Raw genomic sequence first — 11,291 nt, 5'->3', positions numbered from 1 at the left:
AGCGTGGTGGATCATTAAAATATCGCATGGCTCATTATAATAGATGTGACACAATGCCCCCCACCCCCCAAAATGATGTGGAGGGGCAGGATTTCTGGCGCCGGTGAGCATCAGGTGCCAGGGCCCTGTTTAAAGGGCAGCTAGCACATCAGTGAAGCTTCCACTGCCAGAACAAAGCTACTGAGAGAACTCCTTGTCTGCAGAAGACTGATCTCTGTGTGGTCATCCCAAAAGTTTGAAGATGGCGCCAGAGGGGCGTTCCAGGGTGGCCCCACCGTTCAGTGATGCCTTCATGCCCACTCTCCTCCAGGCTGTGCGGGCAAGGTGGGAGGTCCTCTTTCCCAGCGATGGCGAGAAGAGGCCCTCCCTCCTGATAAATGCAGCCTGGCTGGAGATGGCAGAGGAGATCAGAAGCCGTGGGGCCATCAGGCGTGATTGGGTCAGAACCTGGGTATGCCCACAAAGAGTGGAACAGGTGTGCCACTGCCATGCCAAAGGTTGGGCAGGGAGGAAAGATGTGACAAGAATGGAAGAATGGAAGATAGAACTTATCCTTGTCTGCTGCTCAGAGCATGGCATCTACATGAGTGGCTTACTCAGTACTGCACACCAAGCATCCCCCACCTTTATGCCCAACACCCCTCTTGCGACGTGTGTCATGGTGTTGATCTGCCACACTTAATATCTGCCTCCTTGTTCCTCCAGGCGAAGAGGGCCCACAATGCAAGGGAGGCCAGTCGTACCAGTGGAAGAGTGCCAGACATGAGGAGGCTTTCAGACACTGAGGAGGAGGCCCTGGAGATAGCAGCTAGCCATATGGAACGCTCATTCGGTGAAGTAGACTCGGGGTCCTGGGTGAACATACGTCCACTTGATATAAACAATGATCACTGAGAAACTGTTGCTGTGTGATACAATGCTGTTATAATTGTGACATGCGCAACATCAAGACTGACAGTGTGCTCTTCCAGGTCAATGTTCTGAATCGATTCCGGTGGCCCACGATACATCCACAACTCGGAGGAAGAAGCATCCTCTGAGGAAGCAGCATCTTATGCCCTTCCACAAGAGCAGGTACAGTCACCTCGGTGGGTATCCATTTGGCCTTAAAGTCTGAGTCACAAGCTGGTGAGAGCACTGCACACGTGCCCGAGCAGCTGACTGAGGCTGAGACAGCCGAGGCCCCTGACAGTTAGATGGCTGTAAATGGCCATGCCCATGCTGAGCCCCAGACTACTGATGATCCTCTGTTGTCAGCAGCACAGGGCAGGCTGGAGCTGCTGCAGCAGTCATGGCAACATCTGGCAGAGTTCCACAGCCTTGAGCAGATGATGGGGGTGTCCATCCAGGCCATGGAAGCTCCCATGTCCCAGGCATACGAGCGCCTGGCATCATTCATTGAGATGGCGGCGGCCCTCTTGGTGAGCCAGTATCAATTAATACGTGCTGACCTGCAATCCCTCGCTGCAGCCATGACATCCAATAAGCAGTGGCTAGGCGAAAGAGGGACCAGGGGCACAGAAACTGTCCCTGCCCCTGGTCCTTCCCAGGAGAGCAGAGGGGTTCAAATGAGCCCTGAGATGGAGGAGGCAAGCCTGCGTGCCTATTCTGGGGTCGCCCCTCAAGGTGATTCCAATATGGAAGCCAGCCTATCCGCCCCTCCGCTGTTGAGTCAAGCTCCAGCAGCCACGACATCTGAGGACAGTTCTGCGCTGACACAGGATTTCCCCAGCTAGCCGGGGCTCTCCAGGCCTCGTGAACACAGAGGACAACTGCTAAAGTCATCCACAGCCAAAGGGCAATCTGATCAGCAGCCCCCCTCCAGTCAGGCTGCTAATGCAGAGGTGGCACCGCGAACGAGCACTCGCAAGCGGTTAAAAAAACTCTGACACAAATGGGAATGCACGGATGCCACAACAATGTAAATAAGTATATCACTAAACATGTGTGTCGTTTTACTGTGTGAATGATGTGTGCCAGCATGTACCAATCATGTCTCATCCCTTTACATCATTGGCCTTTCAGAACTGCCAATGTATGGAATAACATCATTGACATGCCAGTATTATTCATGTGTGTCTCCACAGATACAGTAACATGGACAATGGCTCAGTTTGCTGCTCCCAGTAATGGTGGAGACAAAGATGTTGCAGATGCGGGGTGCTGCACAACAGGTGAACGAGGGTGCTGTGTGGCTTGCAGAGCACATGGTGGTTCCTATGGAGTGGAGAACCTTTGATCAATAAGGCGTTTCCGTGCATCCCTTGCTCGCTGCTCACCCTGCGCGTGGCGCCCGGATGCCCTCCCATGTGCCTTTCTTGCTGTAAGTCCTCAGCGTCCTCAGTGTCCTCATCGTCCGAGGAGGAGTCTCCTCATCCTGCAAGGCCTCCCCCATACTAAGTGCGTAGTTGTGCAGAGCACAGCAAACAGCAATGATACGAGCTACCCTTTCCAGCTTGTACTGCAGGGCACCACCCAATCTATCCAGGCAGCAGAAGCACATTTTCAACATGCAGATCGCCTGCTCAATGGTGGCTCTTGTAGCTCCGTGGCTGGTGTTGTATCTCTCCTCTGCAGCAGTGCTGGGGTTTTTCACCGGCGTCAGGAGCCATGTCTGCAAGGGGTAGCCCTTGTCTCCAAGAAGCCACCGCTCCATCTGAGCCAGTTCAGTGAACAGCAACAGCACCTGGGACTGGCGCAAGATGAAGGCATTATGGCAGCTGCCTGGAAAGCAGGCACAAATCTGCATGAAGCACTTCCGATGATCACATAACAGCTGTACGTTGATTGAGTGGAATCCCTTACAGTTTACATATGCAGCTGGTCGCCCAGTGAGAGCCTTGATGGCCACATGGGTGCAGTCTATGACCCCTTGCACCTGTGGGAATCCTGCCATGGAGCCGAAACCGATGGCCCTCTGGGCCTGGTTCCCAGGATCCGTCGTGAAGCAGACGTAGTCACCAGCCTTCCGGTACAGGGCATCGGTGTCCTCCCTGTTGCAGCAGTGCACTGCTGACTGTGTGACCTCACAAATGTCTCCGTTGGGCCCCTGAAATGATGCAGAGGCGTAGAAGTTAAGAGCCGCTGTCGTTTTGAGGGCCACAGGCATAGGATGTCCACCGAGTCCCATGGGCTGCAGGTCATTGTTAAGCAGGGAACAGAGATGAGTGACCGCCTCTCTTGACATCCACAGTCACCTCTGACACAGGCGCTCTGATATCTGCGGGACCTGTAGATGCACGGTGTTCTATAGTGGCGAGCTCTCCTTGGGGGCTGCTGCTGCTCATGACTGGGGGCCTCGACGTGGGCTGCACCTGCCTGCTGGTTTTGCCTGCGCCACATATGGATCCTCACGACAAGCGGAACAATGAATATAGGGTGAAACATCTCCATCTGTAAAATGCACTTATACTTGGTTCCTTCACTTCTTCGAAGGTACCTAACAGGGCAGAGGTTGATGTTGACTGGTACATCAGGTGCTTTCATGCATCAACTATGTGGCGGGGCGTGGCACTGCCTGTCTTAGCTCCTACTAAGAGTAGCACAGCATGAGCACATTCAGATTGCAACAGCTGCATCGATTGACCCACCAGCCAGATAATCTTTATCCGCCTACTGTTTCTGGCAATCTCCCCACATACAGGGTGACTGGAGTGCCATTGCTCCTTCACTCACACAAACAATCAATGGCACAGACCAGATAACTTTTACAGAGGGCGGGCACGCAGTACCTCCCTACACGTCTGCAAAGTTGTGCCCCCGGTAAGACCATCCCCCTCCCACCTCCCTTCATGTCTGCAGAGTGGCGCCCCCAGTAATACCATCCCCCCTCCCACCACCGTGAAAACGCTTGCAGAGTTGAGTTCCGTCTCGCAAGACCTACCTGCAAAGGCTCTGATGACTGCAACTGCTGTCCTGCCAGCTTTTATGTCATGAAAGGGACGGAACATGAGAGATGCCGTTCACCGGAAGATGCCAAACAGAGAGGTTAGAGGCAGCGATATGCATAATAAGGCTTTGCATATTTAAATTGGTGTACTGCCACCAAGCAGCAGGGGGGCCGCTCCGAGGTCCTGCCACCACTGGTAAATTGGGCCGGATCCTTCCCAGCGTTGGGGAGTGTGGCGGGCCTCTCCTAGAAGTATTTTCTGGGTCCCCTGCCACAACCCCCAAGCTGGGGGCTGGTAAAATTCAACCCGTGATCTCTTACATCATCATGGTGGGAGGTATTCCTTACACTGTCTCAACATTAACCCTTTCAGATCCTAATACTACAATGTCTACTCCAGTTATTGGCTGGGGGATTTCCACTTTGTGTTAGACAATTTTTCTGCCCATTAACCCAAACAAGGTAAAATTGCACAAGCAAAAACTCCAGCCATTGGGGTAAGTTATGACTTTGTGCAATGAGTGATAGCAAATTATCAGCCTGTCTTCCCTCTCTCCTGATTTTATTTTCATTCAATTGCACTCATTTTACTTCATCGCACAAAATAATAATCGACCAAAAATTATGTTGAGAGTCTTCTCCCAAAATTGCCATCAGCAGATGGGGCAGCTTGCTTTAAAGGTGTTGGTTATAGGATGAATTTAAAATTTCTTCACTGAGTATAAGCCTAAAAATGGATTCCATGAACATTTTGTTCCTGGCTTCAAAATAATTTTGTACGTGTAGCATTAATGGATCTCCCATGTCATTGTCACATGAAGTTACAAAATGGCCTGTGTATTACCTCTTTGTGTTGTTGCTGGAGTATGTATGTCATTTTATGATTTTGCATTTTTTATGTCGATTTACAATTGTATTTTTGCATTGGCATGCTGTTCAACTGGCCTGTAACATACTGTTGAGATGGTATTTATTATCTGTGTTCCCTTTCCTAAAATGAACTAGGTGAGGCTAGAATTAAATGGGAAGGGTACAGAAGGGGAGTAGAAAGAAAGACGATCGCAGAAATGTAAGAGATGAGAATAGAAGCGGAGGGAAATATCAAAATAAAATACTAGAAATGGCAGGGGATTTTCTTGAAATAAAAGAGATGGCAATAGGAGAGATCGGAAATTTACAGAGAAGAAAATGCATGGCACCCAACTCCTTCAGGCTACAAGACACTGATTTAGGGTTGCTCAGTTTGCATTCAATAATAGACACAATTTCCCAGTGCCAGATCTGACTCTGAGCTCCGTTCTCAGTCAGACTCCCTTGTTTTGTTCAGCTGTTAATTCACAAAGAGCCTTTAGATCATGATTATGTTAAGTCCCAGGATGTGGTGACTAGACAATCGTGAGATACCTGAAGCATGGATCAGCTAGATACAGAACAGAAGGGCTGGAAATACATCGGAAAAAAGTGGATGGGAGTTGAAATATGGTTTGGGAGGAGGGGAGAATGACCACTAGAGTGACAGAGGGAGTCCGCAGGTTGGAGAGGTGGAAGAAAGAGCACCAGCAGCCCATTTTTAAAGTGTAGCAGGAGCATACAGAGAGTCAAGTGGGGAAAAACTATATCAGCTAGGAAATGGCAGACCCAGTTGAGAGTGATAACTCTTTTGACCACCACCTCTCTCAACCCCTCCATAGTCTCTGATTTGTCACACTGTTTGTCCAACATCCAGTTCTGGATGAGCAGAAATTTCCTCCATGTATTGGGGAGACCGAAGCTATTGTTCTCAATCCCCACCATAAAATCCATTCTCTAGCCACCATCTCCATGCCTCTTCCTGGTCACTGTCTGGGTTTGAGCCAGACTGTTTGCAACCTTGATGTCAAATTTGACCCTGAGACATGCTTCTGACCACATATTCACTCCATTACCAAGACTGCCGACTTCTACCTCTATGTTGTCGCTCGTCTCTACCCCTGCCTCACCTCATATGTTGCTGAAACCTTAATTCATGCCTTTGTTATCTCTAAACTCAGCTATCTGCTTCCTAGTTTGCCCCAAGTCTGTTTACCCATCACCCCTGAGCTCACTGACCTATATTGGCTCATAGTCCCGCAACGTCTTGATTTTAAAATTCTTATCATCATTTTCAAATCTCTTCCATGGCCTCTCCCATCCCCAGCTCTGTAACCTCCTCCAGCCCAACATCTCTCTGAAATCTCTGCATTTTTCCAATTCTGGTCTCTTGTGCACCTCCAATTTTAATCGCTCCACCATTGGTGGCCATGCTTCCAGCTGCCTAAGCCCTAAGCTCTGGAATTCCCTTCCTAAAGCTCTCTGCCTCCTTTAAAATGCTCCTTAAAACCTACCTCTTTGACCAAATCTTTGGTCATCGGTCCTAATCTAATTTAACTTTTTGATGAAATGACGAAGATTGATGAAGGGAATGCGATGGATATTGTCTATATCGATTTTAAGAAAGCGTTTGATAATGTACGACATAAAAGGCTGGTTAATAACTAGAGTATTGTGTCCAGTTCTGGTCACCAAACTTCAGAAAGGATGTGAGGGTCCTTGGGAGGGTGCAGAGAAGATTTACCAAAATGGTTCCAGGCATGGATGATTTTAGTTACAAGGTTAGGTTGGGAAAGCTGGGGTTATTCTTCTTGAAGCAAAGGAGATTGAGGGGAGATAATAGAGGTGTACAAGATTATGACAGGCTTAGATAAGTTAGAAAGGGACAAACTGTTTCCATTAACAAATGGTACAAGGACTAGGGAACACAGATTGAAGGCTTTGCGCAAGAGATGCAGGGCGAATGTGAGGAAGAACCTCTTTGTGCAGTCAGTGGTAATAACCTGGAACTCGCTGCCCATAAAAGTGGTGGAAGTGGAGACAATCAATAATTTCAAAAGGAAATTAGATGGACTATTGAAGGAAATAAACTTGCGGGGCTATGAGGATCAAACGGGGGAGGGGGACTGATTGGGGTGCTCCATGGAGTGTTGGCATGGGCTCAATGAACAGAATGCCCTCCTTCTGTGCCATAAATGACTCTATGGGCTGGATTTTACAGTGGGCGGGGCGATCCATCCACCAGCCAAAACGTCAGGGTCGATCCCACCTCTGCCAGGCCTGGGGATCCAGACCGGATTTTATGGTCCCCAGGCCCTTAATTGGTCTTGGGCGGGATTTCCACCTCATTGAGGCAGACAGAAACAGAATTAACAGAGAGAAACAGTGTCCTGATGAAGGGTCATCAACCTGAAACATTAACTCTGTTTCCACAGATGCTGCCAGACCTGCTGAGTATTTCTAGCATTTTCAATTTTTATTTCATATTTCCAGCATTTGAAGTGTTTTGCTTTTGTATATGAGCTAGAAAATGAAGTTGGCCCAGAAATTCATTGTGTCATGAAGACACTGGTATTGTACCCACCAGAGTCCTCCAGCACTGACCAGGGATTCATTTGCATGGGTCAGACAGACGAAAGCTGCACTTTGAGTATATCTCCAGCTTTTATCTGCCCATGTGCATCAGATACTCTGGTGCCCACCAATCTGTCGAGGGGAATAAGTGCTGTTCCCAACCTCACCAATGGTCCTATCAACCCCTGAGCAAGGATGCCAATGTAAAGGATATTTTTTAATGCTATAAAATTCCTGTCCAGGGAAACGAGGCACAACACTGGTGGGGGAGGGGGGGAGGAGGTAAGTTTCTCAGTGCGGGAGGAGGGGGGGAATGGAGGCAAATGAATGTCATGGGTGTGGGAGATGGTGGGAAGGGTTATAGTTGAAAGTTTGTACAGTTTGGGGTGAATGGTCAGATTGTGAAGGTAAGTGTTTTTGTGGGGAAAGGGCAAATAATTAATTTAATTGATATTGGGGGGATTGAGGGGGCAAAAGAAATGTATTTATTTTCTTTCATTCAACATTTCTTTAAATATTTAAAGTTACTGGTAACTAACAGCCCTTTAAAAGTGGCATTGATCGGGGCTGGGCTGCCCACCCCAGCTATTTAAATGAGCCGCCACACTTGGTATCGCGGCAGCTCTTTGGCGTGTGGCCCAAATGGGCGGGCCGCCATTGTTTTCACCCACCGCCGATTTCAGCGGCGGGCTTATATAATTCAACCCTGAATGCGTGGGATACTGACTGAGAATCTTGCACCTAGTGTAAATGTACTTCTTGCTGTCACATTTTAAAGTTGTAATTTTTTTGTTCAATTGAATTGACTTGAAGTAAAACTGCAGCAAACAACACCAAGCTACCTAAGATGCTATTAGGGCAGATGACCAAATGTTTTCTCAAAGAGGTAAGTTTTAAGGAGTGTCTTAAAGGAGAAAGAACAGTAGCATGGTGGAGAGGTTTAGGCAGGGAATTTGAGAGCTTAGGGCCTAGGCAGCTGAAGGTAGAACCATCAATGGAGCGATTAAAATCAGGAATACTGAACAAGCCGGAATTAGAGGAGCACAGATATCTTGGAGGGTTGTAGGGCTGGAGGAGTTCAGAGATGGGGGCGGGGGGGGGGGGGTGGTTGGGGGTCATCTCACATGGCCTCACTACTCCCATAGTGTCAATCACAGATAAGGACATCTCTGATCACTTCCTTGTAGAACTGTCCACCCACATCCTGCTTTCCCTCCAAACGCTACCTCCTTCTGTATCTGCCCTTGGAATAAACTCTCCTCCGATTCACTTACAACTGCATTCTCAAAATCCCAGTTGTCTAGCCTTTGGCCCTACATTTACGATGACATTTCTGCAGGTACCAATCTGCTCAACCACACCCTCACCTCCACCATCGATGCCTTAGTCCCCAATAAATCTATTACTCTCTCTCACCATGGCCAGTCCCCGGTATGACCCTCATTTCTGCTCTCTTAAGTCCAAGGGATGCAGACTTAAACAGATTTGGTGGACAACTGGTTTAGCCACTCACCATCAGAACTGGCCAGATCACATAAAGCACTATCGGGTCCTGCTCTCATCTGTGAAAACTGCTCAATATTCCAGGATCATCCTGGAATGCAAAGCTAACTTTCGGCTTCTTTTCTCAACTGCAAACCACCTTCTTAAAACCCTCTTCCTTGTTTCCTCCACCAGCTCCTCTAAAAACAAGTGTGAGGGGCTCATGGATTTCTTTGTCACCAAGATTGAGACTATCCAATCAGCTGCCTCTGCCATTTCCATCTCTTCACCTAGGCCACCGGGCCAAACCTCCTCTAAGGCTCCACTTGCTGTAGCCTTGAATTTGTATCTTTGTCTAAATTCTGTCCTATCTTCCCTCATGCCCTTTGCAGGCTCATCTTGTCCACATGACCCACTTCCGGCTCTTACGACCATATTCCCACTAAACTACCGACCACCCAATTTCCCTTCCTGGCTCCCATGTTAGCTGGCATTGTTAACTCTCACCTCAGATTCTGGCCCTCTCTCCTTAAATCTGCCACCATCACCCCTCTTCTCAAAAAATCAACCCTTGACCCCTTCTTCCTTGCAAACTGCCTCCCCATCTCCAACCTCTCTTTCCTCACCAATGTCCTTGAACATTTTGTGGTCTCCCAAATTCATGCCCATCTTTCCTGGAACTTCTTAGCCAGGATTTTACAGGGCTCCTGACACTGGGCTCTGTGGCGGGGGGGGTGGTGGCCGAAAGATCGCTCCTGCAGCGGCCCACCACAGAGCCTGACATCGGGAGGGCTGGGCCTGATCTTCCCGGCGGCTGCGAGGCTCCGTGGTGGCCACCTGCCACTGGGGTGAAGGGACCCAGATCAAAATATTCAAATTACCATGATGCATACATTTGAATAAAATCGACTCCAATCTTACCTTCGGGCCGCGATCTTCCGAGCGGCAGCCAACACTCGCACCTTTACTTTCCCGTCTGGGAAAAGCAGGCGCCGCACTGGTGGGAAGGGGGGAACTTAGGATTTTTAGTGCGGGAGGGGGGAATGGGGTCAAATTTTCATCATTAGTGTAGGGGATGGTGGGAAGTGGTGACCTCTGCATTTTGTTCAGTTTGAAAGGGGAAGATCAAGGGCTGAATTTTATGAGCCCTCAGGCATCGAGGGTCGTGGCGAGGGGGCCTGGAAAATTCTTCTGGGAGAGGCCCAACACGACCCCCGATGCTGAGAAGGCCCTGCCGCACTTTACCAGTGGCGACGAGGCCTCGATGTGGCCTCTCCCCCACCACCACAACTGCGTGGCCTTCATTTGCCTAATAAAACTTATGCAAATACATGATAATTAACTTACCTGGACCGGACAGCTGATACTCCGGCCGGTGAAATTTTCAGGGCAGGAGTGGGGGAGGGAGGGGGGGGAAGCAGAGAAAAATGTTTCTATTGGATGAGGGGATGGTGGGAAGGGGTTGAAGGGTAAAGGTGACTAAGTTCGGGGAGAGAATGTTCGGCTTGGGAATTAAGTTTTTTTGGTGGGAAAGGCCCAAAAGTAAAATATGTGTCCATTGGGGGTGGGGGGGGGGGGGGGCGTGGTGATAGAGGGGCTTTCAATTTTTATTGAAATCTTTAAAATTAATGTCAAACAAATGTATCTGTAAAAATGTAAATTCGGATGAAGGGCTTGAAGCCCTATAAATGGTGCCAGTGCCTGTGTGTTGGCACCGACGCTGTTGCCGGGGATGGAGCAGCCACCCCCTCTACATCATCGGGAGCGGCCGTTTTGCCCCTTCCATTTAAATGAGCTCCCAGGGGGGCTCAACGGCTGCCACTGCACAAGGCGGACCGCCGACTTCAAAGCGTGCTGACGCGATTTGTGGCAAACTAATAAAATTCAGCCCCAAATGTGGAAGGTAAGTGTTTTGAGGGGAGAGAGGGCAAATAATGAACTTTATTGTTATTGGGTGGTGGGAAAGTGGTGGCAGATTTTTGATCAGAACAGTGGGGGGGGGGGTATAACCTTAAAAATGTAAATTAGCCAGCTGTCCTTTAAAAATGGCGCCAGTGCACAGGCAGCTGACACCATTGCCGGCATTAGAGAGTCCACCCTTCCATGTGATTGGGGTGAGGTGTGGTCTGACAGGCTCATTATCATGGGCCGCTGCGAGGAAGATCGCGGCAGCATGGCAGCGTGCGGCCCGCACATGTGGGCCGCCATCGTTTTCGGCCGCCGCTGCTCCTGGCAGCGGGTGCATAAAATCCAGCCCCAGGTTTGAATACATCCAAGCAGGTTTCTACCCCTCCACTGTACCGAAACACTTCTCATCAAAGTCACAAATGACATCCTATGTCACTGTGACAAAGGCAAATTATCCGTCTTGAGCTGTCTGCAGTCTTTTACATGGTTGACCACACCATCCTTCTTGAACACCTCTCCACCATTGTCCAGCTGGGTGGGACTGCACTCACCTGGTTCCATTCTTTTCTATCTAATCATAGCCAGAGAA

The 11,291-nt window shown here is 49.2% G+C and overlaps 1 pseudogene; it reads right to left on the bottom strand.

Moving 5' to 3' along the window:
- Nucleotides 1-1,825: 1,825 nt before the first annotated feature.
- On the bottom strand, nucleotides 1,826-3,187 carry LOC137378590 (putative nuclease HARBI1 pseudogene; annotated as a pseudogene).
- Between the last annotated feature and the right edge of the window lie 8,104 nt (nucleotides 3,188-11,291).

The sequence above is a fragment of the Heterodontus francisci genome, chromosome 17, assembly GCF_036365525.1.
Source record: "Heterodontus francisci isolate sHetFra1 chromosome 17, sHetFra1.hap1, whole genome shotgun sequence".
NCBI lineage: Eukaryota > Metazoa > Chordata > Chondrichthyes > Heterodontiformes > Heterodontidae > Heterodontus > Heterodontus francisci.
Note: the sequence above shows the minus strand (reverse complement) of the source record. Positions and strands in the feature narration are given on the sequence as shown.